The following is a 27,597-nucleotide window of genomic DNA, read 5'->3' on the forward strand; positions in this document are numbered from 1 at the left end:
TCCTTTTGAGATGGTGGACCCATGCCCATGTATTAGGCTCACCAACTATGGTTCTGGCAGCAGATCCAGAAACAACCCTGTCCCCCTATGGATTTGGCTACGCCCTGTTTGGCATGGGTCCTGCCACTGGCACCATTCACCAAAGGACACAGAAGGAGCCATTCCTGTCCTTTCCTTGGGTAACAGGCCTGCCTATCTTAGTCTTGGCTGTGAACCCTGAAGCAGCCTGTGACCCAACTCTAGTCAATCTCAGCTATAGTCCAACATGCCTGCCCAGGCACCCTGCAGGACACATTCATCTGTGCCCCTGGAGGCAAGCCCATCAACCTGAGTCTGACTACAGATCTGGAAATGGTTCTGTGACCTGGCTTCTGCTTCATTCACTCATGGTCTGGGGACAGTCCTGTTGCCCATCTTTATGGTGTTCATTCCTTTTATCCAAGAACAGGGCATATCTTTCAATGTGTCCAGGTCTATTTGTGTGTCTTTCAAGAGTGTTTTACCATGTTCTTCATATAAATTTTGCACATCTCATATTCATTTTATTTCTAAGAAAGTAATTTTCTCTGATGCTACTGTAAATGATATTTTCTCTACTATTATTTCCCCTAACCAGCAATTGTTTTTACATATGAAAGCTAATAATTTCTGTACATTAGTTTTATATCCTGCTATCTTACTGAATGCTTTTGTTGTTTCAATTAGTTTTATCATTGAATCTTTAGAGATTTTTAGATATGCTATTATAGTATTTTAAAATAGAGATAGCTTCACTTCTTTCCCAGTTATTGTGCCTCAAATTGATTTTTTCTCCCTTGTCTAGTTTCATTGACTAATACTTTTAGTACAATGTTAAATAGTGATGAAGAATCTGAGCAGACACCTCACCAAGGAAGAAATACAGATATGAATAGGCATATAAAAAGATGCTCCACATCATATATCTCAGGGAAATGCAAATTAAAACAACAATGAGATGCTACTGTACAACTATTTGAATGGTCCAAATCCAAAACACTGACAAAACCAAATGTTGAGGAGGGTATGGAGCCAAAGAATTATCATTTGCTGCTGGTAGGAATGCAAAATGGTAGTTTCTTTGGAAGACAGGTTGGTAGTTTCTTACAAAATAAACATACTCTTACCATATGATCCAGCAATCACACTGCTTAATATTAACCCCAAAAGTTGTACACTTATGCCCATGCAAAAACCTGCACACAATGTTTATAGCAGCTTCATACATGATTGCCAAACTTGGAGACAAACAAGATATCCTTTAATAGGTGAATGGATAGATAAAATGTGGTAAATCCATTCAGTGTTAAAAAATGAGTATCAAGTCATTAAAAGACATGGAGGAGACTTAAATATATATTACTAAATAAAAGATGACAATGTGAAAGTGCTACAAATTGCATGATTCCATCTATGACCTTCTGGAAAAAGCAAAATGATAGGGACAACAAAAAGATCAGTGTTTTCCTGGGGCTTAGGGAGAAGGTAGGACAAGTGGAGCACAGAGGATTTAGGGGGCAATTAAACTATTTTGTATGATACCATAATGATGGATACATGTCCTTATACATTTGTCTAAACCCATAGAATGTACAATACCAAGAGTGAACCAGAGGCAAAGGTCTGGACCAGATGGATTCCTGAGGGTGTGTCCTGCTCCCCAACTCTCTGATGGGCCAATCTTCAGGTCAGGTACCCTAACCCCCAGATCACTAGTAGTACTGGGAATCTTCAGATGTTCCACAAAGGCTATAGGATCTAATTCTTCTCCCAGTTTGTAGGGTGGAGCCTGTATATGGCCAGTCCATGACTGCTACTTTGTCAAAGCATATAATATTTGTAAATTTGTATTCTACCCTCTTTAGTTTTAGTTACATATTATCAGTCCTTTTCCCTGAAGTTTTCTCGATGATCACTCTCAAGAAGGACTTCTGGTTAAAGAATAGCTTCATATTCTTGCATGTGTAAATATGGTTTTCTAAAATCCTGATAATTGAAGGATGGCTTGAATGAATACAAAATCCTTGGTTACACTTCCTCTTACTGAGAGTTTTGAAAATCTTTCTACATTGTTGCCTTGCTTGCTATGTTTTTGAGAAGTCAGCTGTCAGTTTAATTTCTTTGCTTTTATAACTTATTTAAATTTATCCCACTTAGTGTTTGCTTAGTTTCTTAAGTTTGTAAGTTGATATTTTTAAACAAATTAGAGAAAATTTCAACCATTATTTATTCAAATATAAATATATATATATATTTTTAATATTTTTAATATATATATATATATATATTTTTTTTAACCTCACTCTCTCCTTTTCTTCTGAGACTCCAATTACATGTGTTTGTGATTTGACATTTTTCCACAGGTCACTGTGACTTTGATTACTTCTTTTCAATCATGAATTTCTCTCTAGTCTGCAAATTGTGTAGATTCTATTATTTTACCTTCAAGTAATTGACCCTGTATTTTGCTGTGTCCAGTTTTCTATTAAGCTCATCCAGTAAGTTTCTAATTTCTGATGTCTTTTTTTCAGGTATTTACCTTATTTTTTTACAGTTTTAATTTTGTCATTCATATTTCCTTTATCTTCACTCATTATGGCAGTATTTAACACTTTGGACATACCCATATTAGTTTAATGTAAAGCTCTTGTATCCTAATTCTGTCATCTCAGGCATCTTGGTATTGGCTTATAATTACCTTTTTCTTTACTATTTTCCTATTTCCTCACATGTGGTATAATTTTTAGTTAGTAACTGGATATTGTTGATACATAGTATATTGTAGAAAATGTTGACTCTGTCCTCTTTTTTTTTTTTTTGAAGAATACTGGCATTTCATCTAGGAGATAGTAAATTCCAAATTCTCCCCTGCCTCCCCCTCTAGTGGAAAGTACCTAAAAATCTCTGATTAGTTATTTCCAACTTCCAGCTAGTACTTTGTGAGCTCTCTCACTCAAATGCAGTTCAGATATTAGAGGGATTTGAGGGAAATTTACGAGCAGATTTTGGAACTCTCTACTTTATGGCTCCCTCCCCTGAAATTTTCCCAAATTTACAGCTACTTCAGCAGCCCCAACCTTGGTCCTGTGTCTGCTCAGGCTAATATAACTGTAGCTTCCTGTTCGACATATGGCCTTCCTGTGCAGCCTGGACTGGGGTTTGCTTTCAGACAAAAAACAATGTGAATGTAAATTTCACTCCCTTTAGTTTCTGCCATTCAAAGGTTGAACTCTCTCCATTTTCTTTCTGCTCTTGTTGTTTTCATGGTTGGTTGGAAGAATAGCCCCCCCCCCCCAAAATGTCCACATTCTAATCACTGGAACCTGGAACATAGGAAAGAATTAAGGATGCATATGGAATTAAGGTTGTTGATCAGCTGACCTTGAGATGGGAAGATTATCCTGGTGGGCCTAGTGTAACCACAAGGGTCCTTATAAGTGGAAGAAGAAGGCAGAGGAGTCATAATCAGAAAGATAACATCTTTAGAAACACTCAACCAAACATTGCTGGCTTTGAAAATAGAAGGAAGTCATGAGCCAAGGAATGTGGGCGGCGTCTAGAAGCTGAAAAATGCAAGGAAATGGATTTTTCCCTAGAGTCTCCAAAAAGGAACCCAACCTTGATAACACTTTTATTTTATCCAGTGAAGCCCATTTCATACTTCTGACCTGTAAAAGTATAAGATAAAAACATATCCTAATATTTTAAGCAATATTTTTACATTGTTTATAATTATTGACTCTTTGAGGACTAGTGTGATAAAAATACCTCTGCCAGAAGCAGAAACTTGGGGCTTTAAATGTATTATTTCATGTAAATATTTATGAATCAATCCTTATTTTCAAAGAATTAGCTCCAATATCATTCAAAATCATATAATTTGTGAAATATTAGCAGGCAGACATTCTATTTTCTATTTTTTTCTTTTAAACCTTAACTTGCTGGTTTAACAAAGTGAATTCAGTGACTGTACACTGGTGAAAATGACCCCAGGACTTCAAGTCAGAAGTTCCAGTGTTTTCTAGCTGTCTTAGTTCCCCCTTCCTTAAAATGGAAAAGTATGAATATGTGTATATATACGTACATATACACACATTTGTACACTTATACACACAGATTGCTTCTTTTATCTTTATATATAATAACAGATATCTGGCTCTCCCTTGGTGATTGAAAATTTCATGTAGTTCTTCAGAGGTTGTTCACTTTACAAGGTCCTGCAGCTTTAAGAGTCAGCAATATTTTCACTTCCCATTGCTAATTTCAGGCCAAATATTCTCTCTCTTTGTGTAAAGCATTTTCATTGGAGTTCACTTTCTTTGTTATACTACACTTTAGCCTCTGTGATTTAGTTATTTGCAGATATTCTCCAGGACAGCTCTTTTATATTCATTGAAACATTTATTACTTACTCTATTACTCTCTCTAGTTCTATTATTTACAAAGTTGTTAATATCGTATTTGGGTGACCCAGTCCAAAACCTGGTATTTCATTCCTTTCATGTCTTAAATTCCAATTACTTCATTTTCAGCCATTCACTCCCAAGTTCATAATGTACATTAATTTCTTTTAGTCACCTATTGTGTTACTGTAACTCTCAAAAATACAGACATTATTATTGAATAAATATGCAAGAGTTTTATTAGGAGAAATGCCTATGTGAAAATAAATATGGAGGAGATGAGGAATCTAATAAAGCTGTCAAACTTCTATGCCAAGCTTGTCCTCAATTGAAGCATAGATGGACAAGAGTCCCACATCTTCCACTCAGTCATTCATGGGGTGTGGCCAGTGGGAGGTGTGGCCTTGGCACTGACACAAGGGTGGATTTCTGAGTGCAGCAGCTGAGGTCCTTCACCAGTTATGGTCCCCGTAGTAGGAGGTCTGTGAAATGCGCTCTTATAGGCGCCACCCTCTAGCCCTTGGGCCATGCGGATCTCCTTTTCCACACGAGTTTGTGGAGAAGGTAGTTCCCCTGGACATTTCTTTCTGAGGGAAAGCTCAGAAGAAGGTGCTTCGTGGGATGGACCGGAACCCCAGTCTTTGCAGTTGGTCTTGGGGACACAGCTGGTGCGGGTCCTCTCCCTCCTCCACTCTGCCTCCTACAGCCACCTCGCCCTCAGCTGTCGCCTAGGCAGGTCTTGGTCCTCAGCTGGTGCTGGGACCAAAACCTTCATTCTTAAGTGGTGTGAGACCGTCCCTGCCTGGGACCGCGTGCTTCTCCTTTCACAGTGGGAACGGGGCAAGGGAGGACTGGGAGGCCCCACGTGGATCACCTGGGATTCACCCACAATTCCCTCCTCTACCCCTTGGTGGTGTGTACAAGCTGCCCTGCCTCCTCCAGAACACCAGGGGCCATGGCCCTTGCCAGGCAGGACTCCTCGTCTCACACTCTGGTCCCTGGGCACAAGGAAGCTCACGTGCCCTGGAATCAGGTCTGACTTGTGGTTCACTGGGACCCTTGCTGTGTCCCTGGGAACGAATGTGCCTTTCCTTGGGAACCTTGTAGAGCCCAGACTTGAGGGGACAGAAAGCCTGAGTCCCCAGTGGATCTTTGGGGCTCAAGGCCTTAGGGGCCACTCCTCCTCCTACCTCATGGTTCCCAGACTCATGTATCCTTAACGCTGGGGTAGAGCACTGAATAGAGGTCTGTGATTTAACAAATGCACTGTGCCTTCAAGGTTTGTTCTCTATCTTCAGTGTTTCTTCCAAGCTGACACTTCATTCATACCTTTGGGAGGCTGTTCCAGCGTTCTTTGAGACCAGCTGCCTCTGCCTGGCATGGTATTTCATTTGACCAGTAGACCCCATGGTCATTGGCCCACTCCTGTGCCTTCTTTGCTGTGAGGGGTGGTCTGGTCAGATGCTATGAGGGGTAGTCTGGGTAGATGCTATGCTGTGTGAGATATCAGGCCTATGGATCAGGAATTTCCACAGCCCACAGATAGGGCTGCTGGCTGAGGCTTTGCAATCAGGAAAGACAAACTCTTGCCTGGATAAGTATCACTGTGAGGATAAACTGCAGGCCCTCCTTGGATGAGCAGGACCAATATAGCCAACTTGGCCAGTAGGTATATTCAAGGAATACCGCTACACTGAGGGGTCAGTATTGGTCTCTGTTGCTGACAATTTTGATACTGAGAAGCAGCAAGAACTAGTAGTAACCCTCCTTAAGTTGGAGCCTATCCTGTTGGACGTACAGGTAGCCTTCACTTCTACCACCATGGACATTCTGTCATTGTGACCATTGTGCCAGTTTGAGAACACCCAATCATGAAAGCTAACTAAAGTCAAATGGCTCAGTTATTTTATCCACTTGGTCGTACAATGCTTCTTCCAGGGCAGATGTCTTCTGATGGGGATCAACTTGTGACACAAACATCTTCACATTTTGTCTTCACTCCCTTATCCCTATCCACATGCCTCCACCACTAAAACCCTTGCTTTATGTACATCTGTCTTCTTTCAGGCCTCCAAACATGACCAGGCCATTGGCCACTGCCATGTACCTCAGGCCTCATTATTATGCTCTAAGAGCGATATTATAAATGACACAGCAGCTATATCAGGGCTTATACTTGCTTAAGTCTTTGGTGATCTACAGTTAGTCTCCAGGATCCATTAAGTTTCCACAGGGACCAGCTTGGTGAATTAATTAATTATAGATATGATATAGACCACAACCCCAACATCTTTTAGGCCTTAATAATGCCATAATCTCCATTTCCAATGCTCTATGTGTATGTATCTTTTTAAATTTAATGTATTGTCTTATGTGGGTAGGGAGCATTTTCAGTGATTCCGACTTGGCCTTCCTTAGTATATCTCTTATCCCAAGCCAGGGACCCATTGTGGGGACTACTCTAAATGCCAAGCATAGCCATTCTAATTATACTCTTAACATCTGGGTAAATGACCACTAGGCCCACTATGAACCAAATTTTAGCCAAGACGCTACTACTTGGTCTCCATGGGGCTCTACCTAACAGGGGAGCTGCAGTGGTTCTTTGGGTCTGTTGGTTATTAATAGGAACTAACATCCTGTATCTAAGTTCCTGAAACATCTGGTTATTACCATTTTATCAGCCACTTGGGTAAATGGCCATAGGTACCTTGGAGCAAGGACTACTGGAATTTGCATGGAATATATTTGCTATGCTGTTATGGAGTCCTTCCCCCCTAGAGACTCAGAAACCCCTTTATTCAGTTTATTCCAGATCTGAAAATTAGTTCAAATCTGGGAAATGACAAAGAGATTGTGACTTTTTATTGGGGTGACTTGTCTCAGCCTTCTGCTCCTTCATTCTTACTAGTTTGGGTTGCAGATACTAAGTAACACCCTAGTTGTCTACCCTCTATTTTTCTCTTAGTTGCACCATGCTCTATTAACAATCTCTACAGCTCCCTGTGAGTCAAATCCTTTCAGATTCTCTCCAATCTTGCTGGTCATTGTGGTAAATCTGGTCTTTTGACTTCTGGTGGTAAGCACTGCCACTTAGCCTCTATTATATTATGGCCCCATCATCACCATGGCCTTTAATAAACCCAGATCTGCAAGTTCCTTTCTTAATATTAAACCCAACTTAAAGAAGAGAGCTGCCACTGAAATTCATATGATCCAGCAATCCCACTCCTGGGTATATATCCAGAGGGAACTCTAATTCAAAAAGACATATGCACCCCAATGTTCATAGCAACACTATTTACAATAGCCAAGACATGGAAACAACCTAAATGTCCATTGACAGATGACTGGATAAAGAAGCTGTGATATGGTACAATGGAATACTACTCAGCCATAAAAAAGACTAAAATAATCCCATACGCAGCAACAACCTAAAGATTGTCATTCTAAGTGAAGTAAGCCAGAAAGAGAAAGAAAAATACCATATGATATTACTCGTATGTGGAATATTTTTTAAAAAGGAAAAACAAGACACAAATGAATTTATCTACAAAACAGAAACAGACTCAGAGACATAGTAAACAAATTTATGGTTACTGGGGGGAAATGAGGTGGGAAGGAATAAACTGGGAGTTCAAGATTTGCAGATACTAACTACTATATACAAAATGGATAAATTTCTTCTGTATAGCACAGGGAACTATATTCAATATACTGTATTAACCTATAATGAAAAGATATGAATATGGATATATGTATATGTATGACAGGAACATTATGCTGTACACCAGAAATTGACACAACATTTTAAACTGACTGTACTTTAATTAAAAAAAGAGTAGAAGGAATCACTCTTGTGGTCTCTCTTCCTCAATTTTACAATCAGTTCAACCAGTACTGTGCTCAATTTCTTACAAATATCTTGAATCTTTTGACTCCTCTCTCCCTCTTCTGATATCCAAGCCACTGTTCTCCCTAGCTTTAACTGTTATAATAACCTCAAAACTGGTCCTTGTGGTTGCATTTTTTGTTTCCACATTCCATTCTCCACATGGCACTCAAAATAATTTTTTCTCAATATAAATATAGCCATGTATTTCCCCTCACTAAATTTTCCAAAGGTATTCATTTACATATAAACTAAAATCCAAATTCTTATTATGCCCAAATCTTTTATTTGTCTCTTGTTAAAATCCTTTACCATTATTTTCCTTGCTCATCTACCCCCAACCACACTGTTCTTCCTATTCCTCAAATTAGCCAATCTCATCCTCACCTTGTGACCTTGTGATTTGCTGTTCCTCTTGCCTTAATAGGTCCACCCCAAGGTTTTCCGGATAATGGCTTTTTCTTGGTATGCATGTCTCAGCTCAAAAGTCATCTGAAACTTATTCCCTCATCACACTTTTTAAATGACCTTCACCCACTTGTGCATGCGTGCATGTGTGCTCACGCACACGCACACACAGGCACTCACTGTGACTTCAGCACCATCCTATTTTCTTCATAGCATTTATATTAAAGTAATATTTTTGTTTATTAACTATTTGTTTATAAATTTAAAAAAACTAGGACTGGTGGAACTTCTTCTTTCTGTCTCCATCACCTAAAATAGTGCCTCATACATGGTCAAGGCTAACTATGTATCACAGGGGAGGGGCTATTTGGGCTCTGACTTAAGTAGGTCTTAGCTAAGTGAAAGATGAGAAGAGGGCATTTTAAGCATATGCCCAGGCATAGCTGTGCAAATAATTGATTATTTCATTTTCTAAGTGGCACCTTTTCTCTGAGACCAAGACTGAAGTCTGAATGGTAATAAGCAGGGAAAACACAGAATTTCTTGCTAAATATTTTTAGCATTGTTGAAATTATTGATTATACTCCTCTGAAGCACTAATTATATTATGAATCATTTATCTTCAAATAAATTCCAAAAGCTTCATTATTTTGAATTAAACTGAATGATCAAGTATCTCAAAATAGTTGAGATAGAATGTAATCTAGGGAGACTAGATGAGTGTTGTGATGTTCTATGCTATTGCAATCTTAACTAATAGTTCTTGGATTAAACTAAAAGAAAACAACAACAACAACAAAAAACTGCCTACCCAGATTAAATATTTTATTTTCATTATGGACTAAAATGATTTAAAAAAATTAGATATGACAACCAGAGTTTATTTGCCACAGAGTTTATATATATATATGTATTTTTTTTTCCAATTTATCACTCCTTGGGGATAATTTGGGAGTTTGGGATTGACTGCTACAAACTACTGTGTACAGAATACATAAACAATAAGGTCCTACTATATAACATAGGGAACAAGATATTCAATATCTTGTAATAATCTGTCATGAAAAAGAATAAGAAAGATAATATGTACATATATAACTGAATAATTATGCTGTACACCAGAAACTAATACATTGTAAATAAATACATAAGTAAGCCAAAACATTTATATATATAATTTATATATATATAATTTAAGTTTTTAAAAACATTTTTTATTGATTTATAATCGTTTTACAATGTTGTGTCAAATTCCAGTGTAGAGCACAATTTTTCAGTTATACATGAACATATATATATTCATTGTCACATTTTTTTCTCTGTGAGCTACCATAAGATCTCGTGTATATTTCCCTGTGCTATACAGTATAATCTTGTTTATCTATTCTACAATTTTGAAATACCGCCTATCCCCTCCCACCCTCCACCCCCTTGGCAACCACAAGTTTGTATTCTATGTCTATGAGTCTGTTTCTGTTTTGTATTTTTGCCTTTTTTTTTTTTTTTTTAGAGTCCACATATGGGCGACCTCATATGGTATTTTTCTTTCTCTTTCTGGCTTACTTCACTTAGAATGACATTATCCAGGAACATCCATGTTGCTGCAAATGGTGTTATGTTGTCAGTTTTTATGGCTGAGTAGTATTCTGTTGTATAAATATACCACCTCTTCTTTATCCAGTCATCTGTTGATGGACATTTAGGCTGTTTCCTTGTCTTGGCTATTGTAAATAGTGCTGCTATGAACATTGGGGTGCAGGTGTCATTTTGGAGTAGGATTCCTTCTGGATATATGCCCAGGAGTGGAATTCTTGGGTCATACGGTGAGTCTATTCCTAGTCTTTTGAGGAATCTCCAAACTGTTTTCTATAATGGCTGCACCAAACTGCATTCCCAGCAGCAGTGTAGGAGGGTTCCCCTTTCTCCACAGCCTCTCCAGCATTTGTCATTTGTGGATTTTTGAATGATGGCCATTCTGACTGGTGTGAGGTGATACCTCATTATAGTTTTGATTTGCATTTCTCTGATAATTAGCGATATTGAGCATTTTTTATGTGCCTATTGGCCATTTGTATGTCTTTATTGGAAAATTGCTTGTTTAGGTCTTCTGCCCAGTTTTGGATTGGATTGTTTGTTACTTTGTTATTGAGTCATAGGAGCTGTTTTTATATTCTGGAAACTAAGCCTTTGTCTGTTGCATCATTTGCAAAAATTTTCTCCCATTCCATAGGTTGTCTTTTTGTTTTACTAATGGTTTCCTTTGCTGTGCAGAAGCTTGTAAGTTTCATTAGGTCTCGTTTGTTTATTCTTGCTTTTATTTCTATTGCTTGAGTAGACTGTTCTAGGAGAACATTTTTGAGATGTATGTCAGATAATGTTTTGCCTATATTTTCTTCTAGGAGGTTTATCGTATCTTGTCTTATGTTTAAGTCTTTGATCCATTTTGAGTTGATTTTTGTGTATGTTGTAAGGGAGTGTTCTAGCTTCATTGCTTTCCGTGCTGCTGTCCAGTTTTCCCAACACCATTTGCTGAAGAGACTGTCTTTATTCCATTGTATATTCTTGCCTCCTTTGTCAAAGATGAGTTGACCAAAAGTTTGTGGGTTCATTTCTGGGCTCTCTATTCTGTTCCATTGATCCATATGTCTGTTTTCGTGCCAATGCCAACACTGTTTTGATAACTGTATCTCTGTAGTATTGTCTAAAGTCTGGGAAAGCTTTCAGCTATTCACTGTTGAGTGTTATGCTTGCTGTAGCTTTGCATAAATAGCTTTTATTATGTTGAGATATGTTCCCTCTATACCCACTTTGGAAAGAGTTTTTATCATAAATGGGTGTTGAATATTATCAAATGCTTTTCCCACATTTATTGAGATGATCATGTGATTTTAGTCCTTTCTTTATAGATGTGGTGTTATCACATTGATTGATTTGTGTATGTTGAACCATCCTTGTGTCCCTGGGATGAATCCAACTTTATCATAATGCATGATCTGTTTTGTGTGTTGTTGGATTCTGTTTGGTACTATTTTGTTGAGGATTTTTGCATCTATGTTCATCAACAATATTGACCTATTATTTTCTTTTTTAATAGTGTCTTTGTCTGGTTTTGGTATCAGTGTGATGGTGGCTTCACAGAATGAGTCTGGGAGTATTCATTCCCCTTCAGTCTTTTGGAAGAGTTTGAGAAGTATCAGCAAGAGTTCTTCTCTGTATGTTTGGTAGAATTCCCCAGTGAAGCCATCTGATCCTAGAATTTTGTTTGCAGGGAGGGTTTTTATTGCTGATTATATTTCACTTTTAGTCATCAGTCTGTTCAAATGATCTATTTCTTCTTGATTCAGTTTTGGTGGACTGTATGTTTCTAGAAACTTGTCCATGTCTTCTAGGTTGTCTACTTTGTTGCCATATAGTTGTTCATAGCATTCTCCCATGATTTTTTTGTATTTCTATGGTGTTGGTTGTAATTTCTCCATTTTCCATTCTTATTTGCTTTATTTGTGTCATCTTGCTTTTCTTCTTGGTAAGCCTCACCAGAGGTTTGTTGATTTTGCTTACTTTTACAGCAAACAAACAACTCTTGGTTTGATTGATTTTTTCCATTGTTTTTCAATCTCTATTTTATTTATTCCCTCTGTGATCTTTATTATTTCTTTCCTTCTGCTGACTTTAGGTTTTGTTTGTTCTTCTTTTCTAATTATTTTAGGTTGTAGGTTATGTTGTTTATTTGAGATTGTTCTTGTTTTTAAGGAAGAGTTGTATTGCTATGAACTTCCCTCTTAGGACTGCTTTTTGTTGCATCCCATAGATTTAGTGTGCCCCAGTCCTCTTCCCAGGCTTGTCTACAGAAACCAGTGCTCCAGCAGCCAATCCTGGCCCACTCCCACTGGCTCACATTTCAGGCTAGGGATCACAGGGACCCACTGTGCAGGTTCCCCTCAGTTCTGTCTGCCAAGCAGCTGCTGCTTTCTCCTCTGAGCCTCTGAAGCTCCCTTTCTGTCCCCACTGACCTCCCCATTGGAGAGGGGGTGTCCCAGAATGAGGGTGTTTTTCTTTCTTTTTTGCTCCCTTCCCAGAAGACTCGTCCCACACTGATCTCCTTTTTCTTTTTCCTTTATTCCTACTTGTTTTTGTGAAGATTCTTGTATTTCTAAAGTAAGAGATATTCTACCAAAGTTCAGTGGTTATTCTGTGCAAATTGTTCCCTATATAGATATAATTTTGGATGTATTTGTGAGGGAGGGTGAGCTAATCATCCTTCTAATCTGCCATCTTGGCAATCTGAATACTTTTCTTGACCATCTAGGTAAATAATGATGGCATTTACTGAAATGAATAAAGATTGAGAAAGAGGAAATGCGATTCAATAGTTTATTGTAAATTTGCAGAGTGAGACATGCCTTTTGGAGATCCATGTACACAGTTTTCATGTGCACACACACAGAAAAAATCATAAGAAATGAATAGTTCAAAGAACTGAAAGTCAAGGTTATTGGATAGATCATGAATATGCATGTGGTCCCACCATGATCTGTGGCAAGAGAAGAGTTTTGAAGAGAACCCAGTGTGCACAGTGCCAAAGTTATCAATAGATAAATTTGAATAAACTTGAATTCAGAAGATAACAACTACAAGGAAGAGTATTAAGTATTATCATCTGAAGTGATGTCTTTAACAGAGCAGGAGGTTTTAAACTAAGAATTCGCAGAATGAAGAAGTAATAATTCATAGCAATTGTCCAGAAGTAAAGAGGACTTTTCCCCTAACTCCTGGTCAGGATTAGGTACATAGAAATAAGATTAAAAAGGTGAGAGAAAGAATAAAAGCTATCATTTGGCTAGACTGCAGGAAGGAAGTCCTATTATAGGCAGATGTAAAGGTGAACTGAGTCCCTGACATCACTGAAGAAGTCATAGAAAGAAATCAGCCCCCAATCCCAGGCAATACATAAAAACAGGCACTCTCCAGAAAACAGACACTCAATCCTCTATAAGCTAGGATTACATTTACACTGTCTGCTGCATGCAGACTCCGAAATCAACACTTGAAAATTTAAAAATCTAGAATTACAATTGAACATGAGCTGATTTAAAGAAAAGTATAATGTGCATTAGGGAGGAAAGGCTCATGATTAGAAACAGTTAACTTAGAGTTGGCAAGACTAAAAGGAAATTCATACCCAGGTATGAAAGGTAGTTAAAATAGGTATATTAAGACATTTCAAAGAAACTAACTATAAAAGGAATGAGAGATTATGAAATGAGAAAATAATATTTTGAAAAGATAAAAGAGAAATATTAGGAACACAAAACAGACTATACACAGCTAAAAAGAGGATTATTAACATTTTAAATGACTGTCATGAAACCACAAAATATTCAGCACAATTGTATATAGACAAGAAAAATATTAGAAGGAAGCTATGAAAAATGAGAGGTAGCATTAAAAGCCTTGATGGAACATATTTGTGGAAGTATTTATATATATACATATCCTATATGTTTATATGTACATATAATCTATATATGTATATGTATTATATATATATATTATACCAAACATATAGAAAAGATATTTCCTTTTCAAGCATAAGGTAAATATGTATTTCTATGTCTGTGTATGTTTATGTGCAGATATTTACACCATATATAAAGACCACTTATTAGGCTTTAGGGTGTACCTTACAAAGTACTGAAACATCAATGTCATACAGACCACATTTGGAAAAGGAAGGAAAACTTAGTTCAAGAGTTAAATATAACCTAAGTCCCAAAAGTTAAGTACAAGAGAAGAAACTTACAGTCCCAAATCACTTGTGAATATAGATATCACTTGTGAATATAGGTAAAAAGATCATAAATGATATACTAGCAAACCAAATCTAACACTTTAGAAAATGCCTTCATACAATCAAGGCAGGGATGATTGGGCATCAGAAAAATCTACCAATGAAATTTGCTTTATATATTGATGGACATTGAAAAACCCATACCTAAGATAAGCAAAACACTTCTGAAAATAATAAAAAAAAAAGGGGGGGGGAAACATTATATCAACTCTCAAAACTTATTTTGAAGTTATACTTGTGCAAAGATTTTTAAAATGAAGGGACTAGAGAGTCCAAAATCATACAATAAGGGTTCATAGCATCTGAGTGTTTTGGCATTACAAATCAGATTAGAAAAAATGAACTATTCAATAAACAATTTTGAGATAAGTGTTTTGCCATATGGAAAAGTATTAACTAGATTCCTACACATTACTATGCACAAAAATAAGTTAGAAATTGGTTTTAGAAATAAATGTGAGAAACAAAACTTTAAAGGTATTGGAAATATTATGATAGATTGTTTTCAAGAAAAGATTTTTTTAAACACTACAAACAACATACCAAAAAAGAAAAAAAAAAAAGATGTTGAGAGTTAAGTAAAGAAAATTACATTTTATAAGAAAAAATGTTTAAAAAAACATATAGAGACTATGAGATTCTTTGCAACAGAAATAATGGAAAAATAATTAAGATCCAGTATACATAAATAATTTCTCAAAAACAATAAAAGAACAACAATGTAGGACAAAAATAAACCAAAAGAATGAAATCAATTCCCTGAAGGGAAAACTGCCAATATTCCTATTTTAAAAAGCTCATCTTGACTGGCAATTACAGAAGTATAAATGAAGTCACCAATAAAGCATTTCACATCCAACAGATTGTCAAAAATACTGTGTAATCTCATGTACTGCTCTATGGAGGATAAACTGGCTCATTAGTTCAAACACTTCAGAGTCCAATAAAGAGTATCTATTAAATTGGAAATTATGTATGTTCTATGTGTCAGTGAGGGTTCTCCAGAGAAACAGAACCAGTAGGAATATGTGTGTGTGTTTATTTATTTATAATGATTAGATTCAGTATTGAGGAAAGAGAAAGATACAAGATGATATTTATATATTTGTGTGTATATGTATATGCACACATACATATATATGCATAGAGAAAAGGAAATTATAGATATATAATTTCTGTACATTTAAAAACACATGTGAATGCATCATAAAATGTTCATAATTGTATGTGACATTTAAGCAGAGGCCTAAACCTAAAAACCTAAAAGATATCAGAAAAGGGACTCCAGGCAGAAGACATAACAATACAAAACTTAAAGAAGTAAAGAACCTCACGTGTTGGAGGAAAAGTGAGAGTCTAGTGTGACTGGGGAGTCATGGGATTAGAGAAGAGAGTAACAGACAATGAGGTCGAAAAGAAAACAAGGCCGTATTGTGAAAGCCTCATAGACCATTGTGGGAACTTTGGCTTTTACTTGGAGCGAGATGGGAAAATCTTGCAGGGGTTTAAAATGGAGGAGTAATATTTTCTGGCCTGTGTTTAAATGGCCATCTGGCTGCTGTATTGAGAAGTTAATTGCAGGAGTGAAGTCCTTCAATAGGTGAGAAGAGATAGAATTCAGGGCCCAGGTGTAAGGGTAGAATTAATTCATCCACAGAAACAGGAGGAAAGGCAGTGTACATACTTAAGGCATAGACATAGCAGACGTGGTGAAATGAGCCTGTGGGATTTCTCTTTTGATTAATTTTATTCTTCTAATGAAATCAGAATAAAAACCATTAGCTGAAAGTGGAAATGGGGAGAGTGGTAAGAGAAGAAAGGAAAAGGTATGGGACAGTTAGTTGAAGAGTAGAAGGATGGACTAGGAAAATACTAAGTTTGGCAGATACAATTAAGGACCCACTTGGGGTCAGTGACGATTAATTTAAATGAGAACAGTGAACACAGTTTGCAGAGCTTTATCCGGCTAAATTCAACTGTACAGGTGCAAGTGAGGAGTATGAGAGAAAGCTCATTTTATTCAGAATTGGGGTTTTGCAAGGAGAGGAAAATGAGGTGTGAAAGGGTCAAAACAGCTGAGAGTAGATTCAAAGGAGTGCTAATGATGGTCTATGGTATTTAAGCTCGGTAAGAAAAAGAGGGAATGAAGGACAATGAAACATGGTAGGATCATTCAATTGGAGGTTTCAAAGAAATCCAAAAATTCTTGGAGTTGAAGAACTAGAAAAATGAACTGGAATGATATGATGAGCAGTCAGAGAATGGAATGTTCGACACTGAAGGGCTCAAGGAGTTGCAATAACTTAATAATGAAAACTTCTAGGGTATGGCCATTGGGAGTACTGGTTAGCTAAAAAAGGAAGGATAGAAATGAGCATGGGAAGGGAGGAGGTAAGGGAGCTGAGATGCCAGAATAATGAAAGTGTGATCTAAGTGCATATGGAACTGACAAGTGATGATGACAGGAGGAGTTGAGTTGGAGAGGGTAACAGTGAGCAAGGATTTAACATCTTAGCAAATGAGTGTGGATAACCCTGGGGTCTCCAAATGACTGCAACACTGAATACTCAATGGTGGTAATTGATATGATTTTACAACATGATATTCAAACACACACACAGAGTTTAGAGAGAAGAGAAGGAAGAACATGGAGGCTACCTCCTTACCTTAAGCTAACCTTCAGGATCTTTGCACTTATACATAATTTTATATTAAAAAAGAAATAAACAGAAAAACAACAAGCAAATCTTCTATAATTATGTAGAAACTAAAATACATAGAAAATATTTTTTTTAAACAGAGGAACCTATAAATAATTGCAACAGCTTGTTTTCTGAGAAAACGAGTAATATAGGTAATTCAATAGCTAACTCTGTAAGTTAAAAAAAGAGTTGAGTGTAGGGGAATACAAATACAAAAAATAAGAAGTGAGAATGGGGAAAAACTGGGATAAAACTACTTTAATTCTAGGAAACTATGAGTTACTAAATTGACCAAAGAATGGGTAGGATACTTTAAAATGTCTATGATCGTAAAAGAACTTCCTCAACTTTTCACTGTGCTCCTCCTAAAAAAGCATATTTTGCTTAGATTGTTCCGCAGGTAACTCCAATATTATTGAAATTGTTCTGTGGCATAAACACAACAATAAAGTTCAAAACTATATTTTTATGAATATATCATAATTTTATACCAACCTCTCCCAAAAAAATGATAATTAAAAAGTCTATACCCATAAACAATAAGCAAAATTCTACCCACACATTAGTAAGAAGAACAAAACAGCTAACGTATTGTTTAGAACCTGCCAGGTACTTTTCTTAGAGCTTTACGTGTGTCTACACATTTAATTCTCACAGCAGTTCTATGAGGTAAGTACCAGAATCAACTCCATTTAATGGAAAGAGAAACCAATGCACAGAGAGGGAAAGTCAGTTAACTATTTATTGACAAACCAGGACTCAAACGCAGGCAGTCTGTTCCAGGGCCCAAACTCTGAACCATTGCATTTTACTGTCTTTTGAGGAAATAATTCACAGTGAACAAATTAAGCTCTTGCCAGGATGTGAAAAAGATATATTATTAAGAATTTTTAATAATTCTATTTACATTATTAAAAATATCTAATATAATTTCTACCATTTCAATAGATAAAAGGAGAAAAATCACATATCAACTTGATAGTTGCTTAAATGCTTTGTAGGGAAAATAAAATATAAACACTTAAATACATTTTAAATCTTATAAAATATATTTTTTAAAGAATGGGGTTAATGGATATTGCCTCAGTACAGTTTTACTGATATCGAGCCAAAAAGCAGGAGCAAGCTTAGTGAAGAAACACAAAAATCACTCCCATTGAATGCAAAAGCAAAGGAAAAATACCCACCAAATAAATTTGGCTATTTAATTTTGCTCTGAATGTAGTAGCCATTGTAATGAGGCTAACTGACAAAATTGAAATAGAAGCATCTAAAAAGGAGAGAGCAAAATATTACTATTTGCTTATGGTAATATGATTCACCTAAAATACACATGGTAATCAAAAGAAAGCTATTAAAGACTTCCAAATTTAAAATAGCATGGTAAAGTGAATAGTTTTCTCATTGTCTTTCAGGTAATCTTACCTTTCAAAGCAATAAGAAGAGCATTTAAAATAATGCAAATTCCATCATCAGTGAATTTTGGAAATATCTATAATCCCAAAGCATACAGTAATTTCTCATAGTATATGAGAAAAAGACTTTCAAATGGAGTCAAGGTCAAAAAGATATGAGGAGACACTGAGATAAGACACTTGTGACTAAAGATCTCAGGCCAGTAAAATGCACAGTTCTAAGTGACCATCACCAAAGAGACAGCATAAAAATTGTGTTACCTCCAAAGAATGAAGAGGCTCATGCATTGTTATACATCTTTCCTAGGGTCATAAGACTCTTCTTCACCAGGAAGGAGAAAGCCCTAACATACCTTCAGATTAGTGGGTTCCTGAGAATTTTGGTCTATTTTCTTGAGATCCATTTTCCACACATTTCCACATTTTCCCAAGGCATCCGGGGAAGCTGCTAGTATCTGTTTTCCCATGTCCTCTCAGCAAAATATTATCAGTGTAACAGACTAATATGGGTGGCCTGTAAATGGTAAGGCAGTTAAAATTTCTTTGAACTAAATGGGATATACTAAATGGAAAGAAATGCCATGTTCAAGATGTAAGTTCTTCCCAATTAGATCTATATATTGAATTGCAATTGTAATAAAAATCACAGCAAGTTATTTTGTGGAATCAACAAACTGATTCTCATGTTCATATGGAGAGGCAAAAGAGCCGAGTAACCAACACAATATTGAAGGAGAAGAACAAATTTGGAGGACTGATACTATACAACTTCAAGACTTATAAACCTACAGTGATATTGACAGGGTGATATTGGTAAAAGAATAGACAGATCAGTGGAACAGAATAGAGAGACTAGAAATAGACCCACATAAATATAATCAACTGATATTTGACAAAAAAGCAAAGGCATTACAATAGTGCAAAGATAGTCTTAACAAATGGTACTGTAACAACTAGACATCAGATTGCAAAAATTGAATGTTGATACCCAGCTTACACCCTTCACAAAAATTACCCCAAAGTAGATCACAGGCCTAAATGGAAAATGAAAAATATAAAACTTCTAGAAGATAACATAGGAAGAAACCCAGATGACATTGGTTATAGTGATGATATTTTAGACACAATACCAAAGATGTGATCTATGAAAGAAATCATTAATAAGCTGGACTTAATTAAAATTAAAAATTTCTGCTCTGTAAAAGACAATGTCAAGAGATTGAGAAGTCAAGCCACAGAATGGGAAAAATTTTGGGAGAAAGGACACATCTGATAAAGGACTATTGTCCAAAATATACAAAAGACTCAAAATTCAATAATAAGAAAACAAACAACTCGTAAAAAGTGAGCAAAAGACCAGAACAGACATCTCATCAAAGAAGATAAACAGATGGCAAAAAGCATGTAAAACATCATACACCACCAGAAAATGAAAATTAAAACAACAGTGAGATACCACTACACACTGATTAAAATGGCCCAAATCCAGAAAACTAACAAACACCAAATGCTGGTGAGGATATGAAGCAACAGGAACTTTCATTCATTGCTGGTGGGAATGCAAATTTGTACAGCTACTTTGGAAGACAGTTTGGTAGTTTCTCACAAAATTAGACGTAGGATTAACATGTGACCCAACAATCATTTTCCTTTTTTTTTCCACCAAAGAATTTGAAACCTTATGTCCACACAGAAACCTACACATGGATGTTTACAACAGCTTTATTTACAATTGCCAAAAAGTGAAAGCCAATTTTTTGTCCTTCAGTAAGTGAATGAATAAATAAAGTGTGATATATCCTTATAATGGAAAATTATTCAGTGCTAAGAAGAAATGAGCTATCAATACATGAAAAGACAGAGAGGAACCTTAATTACAAATTACTAAGTGAAAGAACCTTATCTGAAAAGGCTACATAATATATGATTCCAACTATATGATATTCTGAAAAATGCAAAACTATGGAGAAATTTAAAAGATCAATAGTTCCTAGGGGTTGGGGGAGGATGAACAGGCAAAGCACAGTAGATTTTTAGTTCAGTGAAAATACTTTTTATGATACCATAATGATGGATACATCATTATAAATTCATCCAAACCCATAGAATATACAACTTGAAGAGTGAACCATAATGTAAATTATAGGATTTGGGTGATTATTATGCATCAATGTAAGTTCATCAATTTCACCAAATGTACCACTCTAGTGGGGGGGGGTGATAATAATGTGGGAGACTATGCATATGTGGGGGCAGGGGTATGTGGGAAATCTTTGTAGCTTTCCCCTCAATTTTTCAGTGAACTTGAAACTGCTCTAAAAATAAAATCTCAATAATTACAAAAATACGTCTTATATAGGGCAATGATTGGATAAAATATACACATGGTATGAAATATTGAGCACTTACCACAAAAAAAGAATGTGTCAGTGCTAGATATATTGACACATGTAGGGACAGCCATGGTATATTAATCAAAAAAATTGAGGGATATTTTTTATATCTTTATAAAACAAGCACACAATATAAAACAAATAAAAAGAACATACCTATAAGTTTATATATTTGTATGTTTACATGATTATAAAGGATGCTCATTGTTAACAATAGCTGTATGGGATTAGAATTGTTAGTGGTATAATTTTTATACATCCCTGTATTCTTTAATTTATTCTAAAAGTCACATAAAACTTACATTTCTTCCCAATGAGGATATCTTTGTTTGTTTGTTTTTTACAATATTAACAATATATTCCACTTATTAAGTAAAGCCAAATGTCACCAAAAGTACAATTAAGAAAATAAAAGTTACCTGAAATTTTACCACCTCAAGAAAACAAGCATTAACATTGTGGTACTGACTAATCTCTTAGACACAAACACATAAACATAATTTTCTTTGAACGGGAAAAAAAAATAACCTTAATTAAGCACTTAAAAGAGAGTCTTTTAGGTAAGTGTGTAGTTCTAAGTAAGGAATTCTATCACTAACAAGGGAGAATGAGAGAGAGAGGGATAGAGAGAGAGAGACAGAATTTCATCTCTCAGGTATCAATATTTATAGCAATCCTTTCTTATTTGAGCTGTTATTGCATTCCCTCTAGACTCTCCGAAATAATGTCAAATTATAATATTCTCAGCAGGGATTCCTGTTATGTTTTGTATTTTATGGAACTGAATTTTGCATTTCACCTTTTAGGATGACAGGATTTTTTTTGGATGACTTGGTTTTACTCTTTTTGATAGTTTTATTTATATTTTATTTAGGTATTTTATGAGAATATCTGCTGAAATTTATCTCATATTTTAGCAATGATTCACGTTATCAATTTAATGAATTATGTTATTTCTTGATTGTATCAGTGTTCTCCAGAGAAACAGAGCCAATAAGGAGTGTGTATATATACATATATATGTATTGTGTGTGTGTATGTATGTATGTATACATACACACATATATATATACATACATACATACACACATATACAGGAGAGAGAGAGCTTTATTGTAAGAAATTGGTTCACATAATTATTGAGGCTGAAAAGTCCCCAAATCTGCTGGTGATCAGCTGGAGACTCAGGAGAGCTGATGGTATAGCTTCAGCTTGAATCTGAAATCTGGAGCACACGAGTCAATAATGTAAGCTCTAGTCAAAGAGCCAGCAGGCTGGAGATGCAAGAAGAGCTGGGAAAAAAGATCAGTGTTCCAGCTCAAGGCAGTCTGGCAGTAGGAGCTCCCCCTTAATTGAAGGTGGGTAAGACTTTTTATCCAATTCAGGCCTTCGATTGATTGGATGAGGGCCACCCACATTAAGGACAACAATCTACTTCACTCAGTCTACTAATTGAAAGTTAATTTAATTCAAAAACACTCTCACAGGTACACCAAATATAATGTTTGACCAAATATGTGGGCACCCCTGGCCTAGTCAATTTGACAAATAAAACTAGCCATCACAAGTCAACTTCTTGTCAACTTGGAATCAGTATGCATCTCCTTAAACCATACTTAGTCTCAAAGTAAAGACAGTAGCAAGATCATAATTCCAGTTAACAACTTTCCTGTGTACAACCAAAAATGCTGTATACTTTCCCTAGAAAAGGATATAAAATCCTTGAGTGATGTTTACTCTTAATAGCCCATGATTTACATACTATGGTAGAAAATTAATAATACTTAAATACAATAAAATAAAATCAACATGTCTAATGTTATATGAAAATGGAATAAGAGAGGGAAGAAAGGAAAGATATTTGATGTATAGATAAATATTGATATTGATATGGAGATGTCTATAGATATAGATGTATAAACACAAACTTTCATAACAAAATAAGGAGAAAATACTCATAGCATGTCCTCATTTCCGTAGCTGGTCATAGCTAGTATTTATAATTACTTTTATCCAATACCTTTTGCATAATACCTTTGCCTTCAGCAAGCATCTCAGCGGTTATGGATCTTTACCTGGTAGGATGATCCAAATCTTTATTCCTGAAGGGTCTAGGCCATAAACAGTTCTGCCTGAATTAGGTCATTGTAATTTTAGATAGACTTTAATCACAGGGCATGGTAATACTAAGAGATGCCCAAATGAACTTCCTATATTCCAAAGCTAGTCTTCCTTGCCTCCATTGTGAAGTAGGAGTCAATTTCCTCTTGGTATACAGGATCAATCACCCAGCCAGCACAGTAACTCCCTTCTTTGCCTGTTGATTCAAAATCATAAGGAGTCCAAAGTGGCCAGGCAGCAGTTCAATGGAGTAATTGTTGTAACTCTTGGTGGAAGCATTCCTCATTTTGGAGCCAAGATCCCTAGGTCAGTACAGCATCAAGTCACAGGGACATGAAGCAAATATTTTACTAGTGGGTCACTATAGGTAATAGTGATTGGTACCACTCATTTTTACCCCTTAATCCCAGAACTTGTGAAGCCTGACTATGGAGAAAATAACATCATATTTCATTTCATCAACATTGGATGTTGATTCAGAGTATATACAGCCTTCTGGAGGACTTTGGCCCTGCCATGCAAGGTATTGGTACCTAACTGTTATTGAAGCTCAGTCTTCAAAAGGCCATTCCATCATTCTGTCAAGCTAGCTGCTTCAGAATGGTGGGGAACACGGTAAGACCAGTGAATTCCACGAACATGGGCCCAATACTGCTTTTCATTTGCTACAGAGTCCCTTTATCAAAGGCAACCGGTGTAGAATACCATGATAGTGTATAAAGGCATTCTATAAGTCCACATGGCAGTTTTGATAGATACAGTGCATGCAGGGAAGGCAAATCCATGTCTAGAGGAAGTGTCTGTTCCAGTAGGAACAAAATGCTGCCTTCTCCATGATAGAAGTAATCCAATGCAATCAACCTGCCACCAGGTAGATGGCTGATTATCCTCAGAAATGGTGTCATATCAGGGACTCAGTGTTGGTCTCTAGCCACTGGCAAAATGGCACTCAGCAGTGGTGAGTAGAAGACTCTATTAGCTGAGACAATGTAAAACCTCCAACCCTGCCACCATAGCCACTTTGTTCATGAGCCCACTGGATGATGAGAAGGATAAATGTGGAAAGAGACCTACTAGTATCCACAAGCAGGTTATCCTATCCACTTATTAAACTCCTCCTTTGCTGAGATCACCCTTTGGTGAGTCATTCATATGGGACACAAATATCTTTATGGGTTTTTTTTGCATACAGAGATGTCTATCCACATACCTCTTCCCCAAATTTGTCACCAATTTTCCAATTGTGATCATTCCATTTCTCTGACCATCCAGTCAAACCATTGGCCACAGACCATAAACTATATAAAATCACATATCTGGCCATTTCTCTTTCCAGAAAAAGTGAACAGTCAGGTACACTGCTCAGAGTTCTGTCTATTGGGTGGACTTCCGTCACCACTTCCTTCAGGGATGTCCCAGAAACAAGCTGTAGTGCTCATCTGTCCACCTGCAATTGTTTGCATATCATACAGAATCAGCTATAAGCCAGGCTTAAGTCTTCCCCTCCTCTGTCATCTGATCTTAGGAAATTTCTCATGAAGCCACAAGTATAAGCTTGGAAAAGGAAAGTAGTATAAAAGGAGTAGGGATCATGGGCATTTGGTCCACTTCTTTATGTAACTTACTTGTGCTTTCAGTGGTTACTGGAGGCCAGTCATGTATATATGACTTGCATTTGATGATGGAGCACTGCTGTTCATGCCTGACTGTATGGCATGGTGGGTCAGATAACACTCAGTTCATGATGGGCATCTCCAGTTGCATGGTAACTTGGTGGCACATAGTTAAGCATTCATTTTCTACTAAGGCCCAATATCAGGCCAAAAGCTGGTTCTCAAAAGTGAAGCAGTCTTTCACAGACGGTGGTAGGGCTTTCCTCAACATCCCAAGGGCTTGCATTGAGATTCACCTATAGGGGCTTTCCATAGGCTCCAAAAAGCACCCCTATCTGGCACTGACCCTTCAAGCACCATTGTGTTTGCTGGGTCATAGGACCCAAGCAGCAGAGTAGTTCACAAAGCAGCCTGGACTCATTGCAAAGCCTTCTTTTGTTCTGGACCCCATTCAAAACTAGTACCTTTTTGGTTCACTTGGTAAATGGATTGGACTAACACATCCAAATGAGGACTATGTTGCCTCCCAAATCCTTTAGGCATTATGACTCTTTTTTGGTTGTAGGAGGGGCCAGATGCAACAACTTATCCTTCACCTTAGAAGGGATACCTCAACATGCCCCACACCAATGGAACCCTAGAAATTTCACTGCGATAAAAGGCCTCTGGACTTTTATTGGATATATTTCCCACTCTCTGGTGTGCAAACATATTACAAATAAATCTAGAATAATTACTGTGTCTTGCTCACTGGGTCTACTCAGCATAATGTCATCAATTTAATGGGCCACTGTGAAAAAAAAAGGTTATCAAGATTCCTGCAAACTAAATTACAACACAGCCGTGGAGATTTGATATATCCCTAAAGTAGAACAGTAAATGTGTGTTGCTGGCATAGTGCTTCTGTGGTCCCTTATTGACAGGGATGGAGAAAAAAGCATTTTCCAGATCAATAACTGCATACCAAGTACCAGGGGATGTGTTAACTTGCTCAAGCAATGAAATCACGTCTGGTATAAGGGCTGTAATTGGAGTTACCACCTGGTTAAGCTTGCGAAAATCCACTATCATTCTCCAAGGTCCATCTGTACTCTACACAGGCCAAACAGGGAATTGAGTGGGGTTGTGTTGGGAATCACCACTCCTACATCTTTCAAGTCCTTTCAACTATGAAGTGAAGAAATATCCCAGTGCAAATTGAGAACTTAATATGTAATTTATATAGTACGTCAACTCAGTAGGAGAAAATTTTTTTTATTTAAAATGATACTGTTGAAATGTATATCAATTTAGATAAAATGGGGCAGAATCCCTACCTCATACCTTACAAAAATAAATTCAAATGTATATAAGGCTTAAAAATCAAGAGAAGTATAAAAATATTAAGGAGAGATTGAGGTTGGGGAGTGTTTTTTTAAACAAGACAACACAGAAGCTTTAGAAGGGATAATACACATATTTAGATTTTCTGCTAATTTGTACTCTTTCATTAATCTTATCTTTCTTCTTTAATAATGAAGATGATGATGTTTCTAGTTAGTGTAGATTTAGCTGGATCACATAATATGAAAAGTTCTACAATTCATTCCCTTCAAGATATTTTATATATTCAGTACTGATTGCCTCTTTGATCTAAGGCATTTTGAGTATGCTCTTTCTTAATTAAATATTAACCATTTTTTCAACTTCACTTTTTTGCTCATTGTTTATTTCAAATTTTATTGGGTTATTATCAGAGAATATGACATGAAAAGGATTTTACAATCTTTGTTAAGGTTTCTTTTGTTGTTAAGTGATTATTTTTATAAATAATCATGGACATACACAAATACATATTATTTTCTCATGAACAAGTTATGGGATTATATACACATTAATATATGTACACATTATCTATGTGCATAGATGTATATTATTATATTATTCAATCACTCTATATTATTTCTTATTTTTCATCTGATAGATCTATTTGATTATGGAAGAAGAATACTCCAATGTTAAGTATAACTGCATTGTTTTCAGTTCTTCTGACATTTGTAATGGTTTCTGCTTTATTTAACTCCATGATTTGATACATGTTTTGATTGTCAGAGCGTCCATGTAAACTATATATTTTATTATTGCTTAATGTGGCTTTTATTTTTTATTGTAGTTAAAAGTATACTTTGATAAAACTATTTTTCATATTTATTAATACTTTTGTTCTTCTCTTCATCTTTAACCTCTATATTTTTCTTTGTTTTGCTTTATTATTAAAGTTTACAGGCATACACAAATGTAAAATTATTAAGTATACAGCTCAATGAATATTCACAAATTGAACACATCTGTTTAACTAGAACCTAGATAAAGAAATAAAAACGATAAATTGTTGGCATCTCAGATGCCTTCCCCTCAAGGAAAACTACTGCCTGTATTTGTAATATCACAGATTACTTACACCTTTTTCACATTTAGTTCTGCAATTGATAAAAATTGATTGTTGTAAATGGCATAAAGTAACAGTGTGTGTTTGTGTGTATGTGTATGTTTCTGTGTGTGTGCATTTCCAATTTTCCTTGTACCATTTACTAGAAGATAATCCTTTTCCCCATTATACTGCAGTGACACCTTTGTCATAAATCAGTTGATTATGTATGTGAGAGTCTGTTTCTATATTCTTTGTGATATTCCATTTGTCTATTTGTCTATCCTTACACCAACATCACCCTATTTAATTACTTTATTATTATAAGAGGACTTAATATCTGATAGCATAAGTCCTTCTATATTTTATTGCTGTTT

Source organism: Camelus ferus, chromosome X (assembly GCF_009834535.1).
Source record: "Camelus ferus isolate YT-003-E chromosome X, BCGSAC_Cfer_1.0, whole genome shotgun sequence".
NCBI lineage: Eukaryota > Metazoa > Chordata > Mammalia > Artiodactyla > Camelidae > Camelus > Camelus ferus.